This window comes from Herpailurus yagouaroundi, unplaced genomic scaffold, assembly GCF_014898765.1.
Source record: "Herpailurus yagouaroundi ecotype Mexico unplaced genomic scaffold, PumYag 160, whole genome shotgun sequence".
NCBI lineage: Eukaryota > Metazoa > Chordata > Mammalia > Carnivora > Felidae > Herpailurus > Herpailurus yagouaroundi.
Window position 1 is genome coordinate 31,135,215 of NW_024412401.1, and position 6,372 is coordinate 31,141,586.

Here is a 6,372-nt window from a genome sequence, read left to right on the forward strand (position 1 = left end):
AGCAGTGGAATGAAGATTTGAGTTCATGTCTATCTGACTCTAAAGTTCACTTCTTTCCTTGACATCTCCCACATTCCTAGGTTCAGACCATCCTTGAGGAAAACAGTAATATCTGCCAATTCCATTCATTTTTGAAGCTGTTTTATTCTGCAGATAAGATCCTTAATATTGCAGAAAGCTGAAAGATGAGGCTGTACTTTAATCAACTATGTATAAGTTATGCTGAGGACAAGAAAGATAAGGGAGGCAAAGCCTTTGGCAAAGTTGACCAACTATTTCTTATTTTAAGGACAATCCTGACGCCACCCCCCACCTCTTAGCCTTACGTTTTCTTATTCCTGCTAATTAGTTCCAAATGTTCTTCAGTTTTCTGTCTTCTCTTCCTCTACACAGAAACCTAATGCCAGCAATGGGCACCAAGCCTTCCCTTTGGCCTTTGCTCCTTATGGCCTGGTCACTGCCTTCAGCAATTAGTAAATCATGGACAATTTCAGCTGTCACACAGTCTTGGATTTGACTCTGACCCCTCTCTGGAATCTGAAGTCTCTTGAACCAGACTGCCATTTTACCAAATGGGCTTTCTTCCTAGAGAGGAACATAAAATAGACTTTGGACTCATGCTGCAGAGGTTCCTGGCTATAGATTGCCACTTGGGCTTTGAAATCTTTCCAGTTTTCACCTGAGAAGCAGGTAGTTAAATTTATCAGGTTGTTCACTTTGCCGTGGAATAGGAGAAGTCTAGACTTCCCCCCTTCTCTTTTAAAGAAGAATGAGAGCCTGTCTCTGTTGATTTATGATCTTGGAAAGAGGAGAAGGGCACAAGATAAAAGAAGAGATGAGGAATGCTATGATAGAGTGGGTAACACCTGAGGAATCTCTCCCGCCTGGAGACGAGAGATCTTATAAGCTACTGAAGACAGGCAGGGTTTTTAAATTTTTTTTTTCAACTCTTAAAATGTGAAACTGCATCTACTGTGACTTTTCCATGCTGAGGACTTTGATGTCCTACCTAGCTGGTAGCTAGGTCTCAAGGAAGGATTTCTGAACATGGAGAAGCTTTTTCCTCACTGAATGGCTCAGTTCCATTTCCTATAGCATGATTGAGGAAGGCTGATGAGTAAAAACATGTTCTTGTATTTTTAGACAAGTGAATGATTGAAATTATTGCATATGAAAACCAAACGCTTCACAGGGAAGGATGTTTATGATTCAGAGCTGACCTGACTTTGGTCTGGCAATTTGACTTACATCTTGACTAGTCCTTTTGCATCTGAACCCAATGAAATACACATAGATCAAGAGCACAGGGCCACGGAGATGGTAATGGGAAAAAAAAGGAGATGGGAAGGCCAGGAGAGCAGAGTTACAAGAGAGACCACATGCCCTTACTTGCCAATCTGATTTTGGAGAACAGCCAACCATTAAATGCAATGATCACACTGTCATACTGCTGAATTTGGGAGATTGTGATCACATCAGTGCACAAACTGTTTTCTTCCACTCAGAACACTTTAGAGTCTAACCTTGAGGAAGGTTGAGGACATGCCATATAGCACAGTGCCTCTGAAACACTGAAAATGTGGCTGAGTCAGATTGTAAGAGTGAGAGTCAACTTAACTGCATTCCAATTACAGCTTTGCCTCTTCCTATATTATCCTGGGTGGGTCTTGCCCAATTTGAACTGTGGGTTTCTGATAAGTTAAGTGGTGAGTTAAATAAGGTAAGTTTTAACTTCCTTTCAAGGTGAATAGGGATATGGAGATCTTAACAAGTACCTGTTAGCTGCAAAGTATCGTATTTTCTTGTGCCAGGGAATCCTAGATGAGTAATTGTTGGTAAGCATGAAGTAGTGCAAATGGAAACGCCATCTAGGGCTCATATTAGATGAGTCTTCCCAGTCATTGATCCTTTTTCAAATTCAAGAAGAGAGTGTGAAGCTGACATCAAATTCTCTGTGGTCAGAGCCTCTGCTTATGGTCTGCATTAACCGGTTGAAGAAAACCCCTTTTCTACCTCAGACTTTAATGGTTTCTGTGCACTGTAGTCCCTCAGTGCCATTGTTATCTTGTTCAGCATGAGCTCAGGTGCAGTTTTCTGTGTATGCTTAAAGCTAACTAGACAGCTCTAGTTTCCAGAAGCAACTTTTGTAGGAAACCTTCCCCAAATATGTTCAAAGAACTGGAATTCTGAGACACTTAGCTTTCTTGAGATGTGCTTGGGGATATTAACAAATCATAACTGGAAAAAAAAAAAAAAAAAAAATATATATATATATATATATATATACACACATACACACACACATATAATTATATTTATATAATTTAAAGTTTATTTATTTTTGAGAGAGAAAGCATGAGCAGTGGAGGGACAGAGGGAGGGAGGGACAGAGAGAATTCCAAGCAGGCTTCATGCTGTCAGAACTGTGAGATCATGAGTTGAGCTAAAGTCAAGGGTCAGAATGATCAACCAGATGAGCCACGCAGGTGCTTTTAAAGAGGGGCGGTGGTGGGGGGGGACCTTTGTGGAAGTGAAAATTAATGATCTGTAGACCTGGGGTTTTCCTTCTAGTAATGTCCAAGTAAGCTAATATCAAACTAACTTTTCTGCAGATAATAACTAAATTCCAAAATAAAAATATAAAAAATAGCAATCTAAAGGCTTAAGAGTGAACAAACACAGGCACATTTTGAAGGAAAGTCCATATCTGGAAAAAGAGAATAGCAGTGGGTGATTTCTTCCTTTTGTGTGTTTATGTGTATGGTTTTTAGCCAAAAGACAGGTCCTAGTCTGTGTCATTCAGTTTGGCTAAAATGGAGATATAACAGCTGGAATTGATCATCCTTGAATAAACAGTAAACAGAGTTCAGAGCAACCAGGGGTGCTAGAAAGTGAAGGATGGAGGGAATATGAGAAAGGAGAGAACCAGGGAGGGAAGCCCTAAGTTCTGTGCATAACTTTACCCAGATACCTGGCTGACCTTTGAAACATGCATACACAAAACAGGTTACAAGTCGACTCGTTAAGGCTACATAACTGAAATACGGGAATGAGTTACAACCCAAGGACAGAGTTATAATTTGAGGCCAAATTAATTGCTCGCTTAAAGGAGTCAACACTCTTTGGAACAATACAAGAGAATCCAGAGTGTGATATTAACAGTATGATAGTACGCTATAGTATGATATTAACAGTATCCATGATATAATCCAAAATTATTCAGTATAGAAGAAAGAGTAGAAGAAATACAAATGACGTAAAAATATGAAAATAAATTCATTCCTACTGGCAATCAAAGAAAGCCAAAAAGAACAATTAATTAATTTTAACTTTTCAAATTAGCAAACATTTAAAAAAATGACCTATGCTAGCAAAGGTATCAGATGGACTCTCATCTGATGCTGTTTGGAGTGTAAATAGTTATAAATTTCTTTAAAACCAATTTGGCTAGAGATACTACAATGCCTAAAATAGTTTATACCCCTTCTCCCAATAATTCCACTTGTAAAAATGTATTCCAAAGAATTATCAGCTGTGCAGATTTTATATGATATTCCTAAAATATTTATAATATAATTAAAAATAATCTAACCATCTGAGATTGAGGGAATGGTTAAAACAATTAAATATAATGGAGTAATTTTCAGACATTAAATTATCTTTCAAACAAATGCTGAAGACAAAGGGAAGAGTTCAGGATATAATTTTGAGAGAAAATGGTAGGATATAAAGGAGACATACAGGTAATTTTAATTTTCTTCTCTATACTTTCCTGTATTTCTCAAATTACACAGAACATGAATCTCTCTCATATTAAAGAGATAACATTTTTTTAAAAAATGTATCTACTCTCCATATAACAAAGGAGATTAAAAAAAATTTTTTTAATATTTATTTTTGAGACAGAGAGAGACAGAGCATGAACGGGGCAGGGTCAGAGAGAGGGAGACACAGAATCTGAAGCAGGCCCCAGGCTCCGAGCTGTCAGCACAGAGCCCAACTCGGGGCTCGAACCCACGGACCGTGAGATAATGACCTGAGCTGAATTCGGACGCCTAACTGACTGAGCCACCCAGGCGCCCCACAAAGGAGATTTTCAAAGTTGTTTATTTGACTCACTGTCAGCGCTTGTTTTAACTTCCTCTTGCACCCCTCCTGACCCCTGACTCTTAACTGATGTTCACCTACCTTCCCCTTTTCTCTCACAAGTGCTCCCTCATCCTGTTTAAGACTAACTACTCAAGGTTGGTTCCCTCCTCACTCACATTCTTGGGAGCTTCAATTCCTTAGTTACCTGGATCTCTTCTGCTTTCTTCAACCTCTCTTTCTGCTCATTGCAAAATAGTCAATGGAATCACGACAGTCAAGATGATGAATCGCTGGTCTTACAAGAAACATTTTTATAAATGTATTTATTTAAATTCAATTTAGTTAACGTACAGTGTAGTATTGGTTTCAGGAGAAGAACCCAGTGATTTATCACTTACATATAACACCCAGTGCAACAAGTGGCCTCCTTAATGCCCATCACCCATTTAGCCCATCTCTCCCCCCACCATCCTCCAGCAATGCTGATTGTTCTCTGTATTTAAGAGTCTCTTATGGTTTGCCTCCCTCTCCATTTTTATCTTGTTTTTTTTTCTTCCCTTCCCCTATGTTCATCTGTTTGGTTTCTTAAATTCCACCTATGAGTATTTGTCTATCTCTGCCTGACTTATTTCATTTAGTATAATACATTCTAGTTCCATCCACGTGTTGCAGATGACAAGATTTCATTCTTTTTGTTGGCTGAGTAATATTCCATTGTGTGTGTGTGTACCACATCTTCTTTATCCATTCATCGGTTGAAGGACATTTGGGCTCTCTCCATAATATGTTTATTGTTGATAGTGCTGCTATAAACACTGGGATGAATGTGCCCATTCAAATCAGTATCTTTGTATCCTTTGGGTAAATACCTAGTAAGTGCAATTGCTCAGTCTTAGGGTAGTTGTGTTTTTAATTTTTTGAGGAATCTCCATACTGTCTTCCAGAGTGGCTGCACCAGTTTGCATTCAGACCAACAGTGCAAAAGTGCTCCTCTTTCTTCACATCCTCACCAACACTTGTTGTTTCCTGAGTTGTTAATTTTAGCCATTCTGACAGGTGTGAGGTGGTATCTCATTGTGGTTTTGATTTGTATTTTCCTGATGATGAGTGATGTTGAGCATCCACAAGAAACATTTTAAAAATGTTCTCTATTGTCCCCAAAATGTCTTTTTGTAAGTTGAGATATAACTGACTTAAATGTGTTTCAGGTTTCCCATATTCTTTTTTTTTTTTTAATTTATATTCATTTTTGAGGAAGAGTGTGAGCAGGGGAGGGGTAGAGAAAGAGGGGAACAAAGGATCCGAAGCAGGCTCCACACTGAAGGCAGAGGGCCCAAAGTGGGACTTGAACTCATGAACCATGAGATCATGACCTGAGCTGAAGCCGAAGTCAGACGCTTAACCCCCTGAGCCACCCAGGTGCCCCTAACATGTGAGTTTCAGGTGTGTAATATAATGGTTCAGTATTTATATGCACCACAAAATGATCACTTATTTGAAATAAGTCTAATTACCTACCATTGATCACCACACAAAGTAACAAATTTTGTTTTCCTTGTGATGAGAACTTTTAAGATTTACTTACTTTTTAAAAAAATTTTTTAACGTTTATTCATTTTTGAGAGACAGAGAGAGACACATTGTGAGTAGGGGAGGGGCAGAGAGAGAGGGAGACACAGAATCCGAAGCAGGTTCCAGGCTCTGAGCTGTCAGCACAAAGCCCAACACGGGGCTCGAACTCATGAACCGTGAGATCATGACCTGAGCCGAAGTCGGACGCTCAACCGACTGAGCCACTCAGGCGCCCCAGATTTACTTTCTTAGTAACTTTCAAATATTCACTATAGTCACCATGCTATACATTACACCCCTGTGGCTCATTTATTTTATAACTGGAATTTTGTACCTCTTGACCCTTTTCACCCCTTCACCTACACCCTAGCTTTTTTCTCCTCTGGCCGCCTCTAATCTCTTCTCTGTATCTATGAGTTTTGTTTTGGTTTTTGTTTATTTTGTTTTTAGACTCCAGATATAAATGAAATCAGATAGTGTTTGTCTTCCTCTTTCTTATTTCACTCAACATAATGCCCTCAAGGTCTATCATGTTGTTACAAATGGCAAGATTTCATTCATTTTTATGGCTGAGTAACATTTCATTGTACATACATATACCTTTATCCACTCATCCATCAATGGACACTTATTTCAATATCTTCACTTTTGTAAATGATGCTCCAGTGAAACTGGGGGTGCATATAACTTTTTGAATTCATGTTTTTGTTT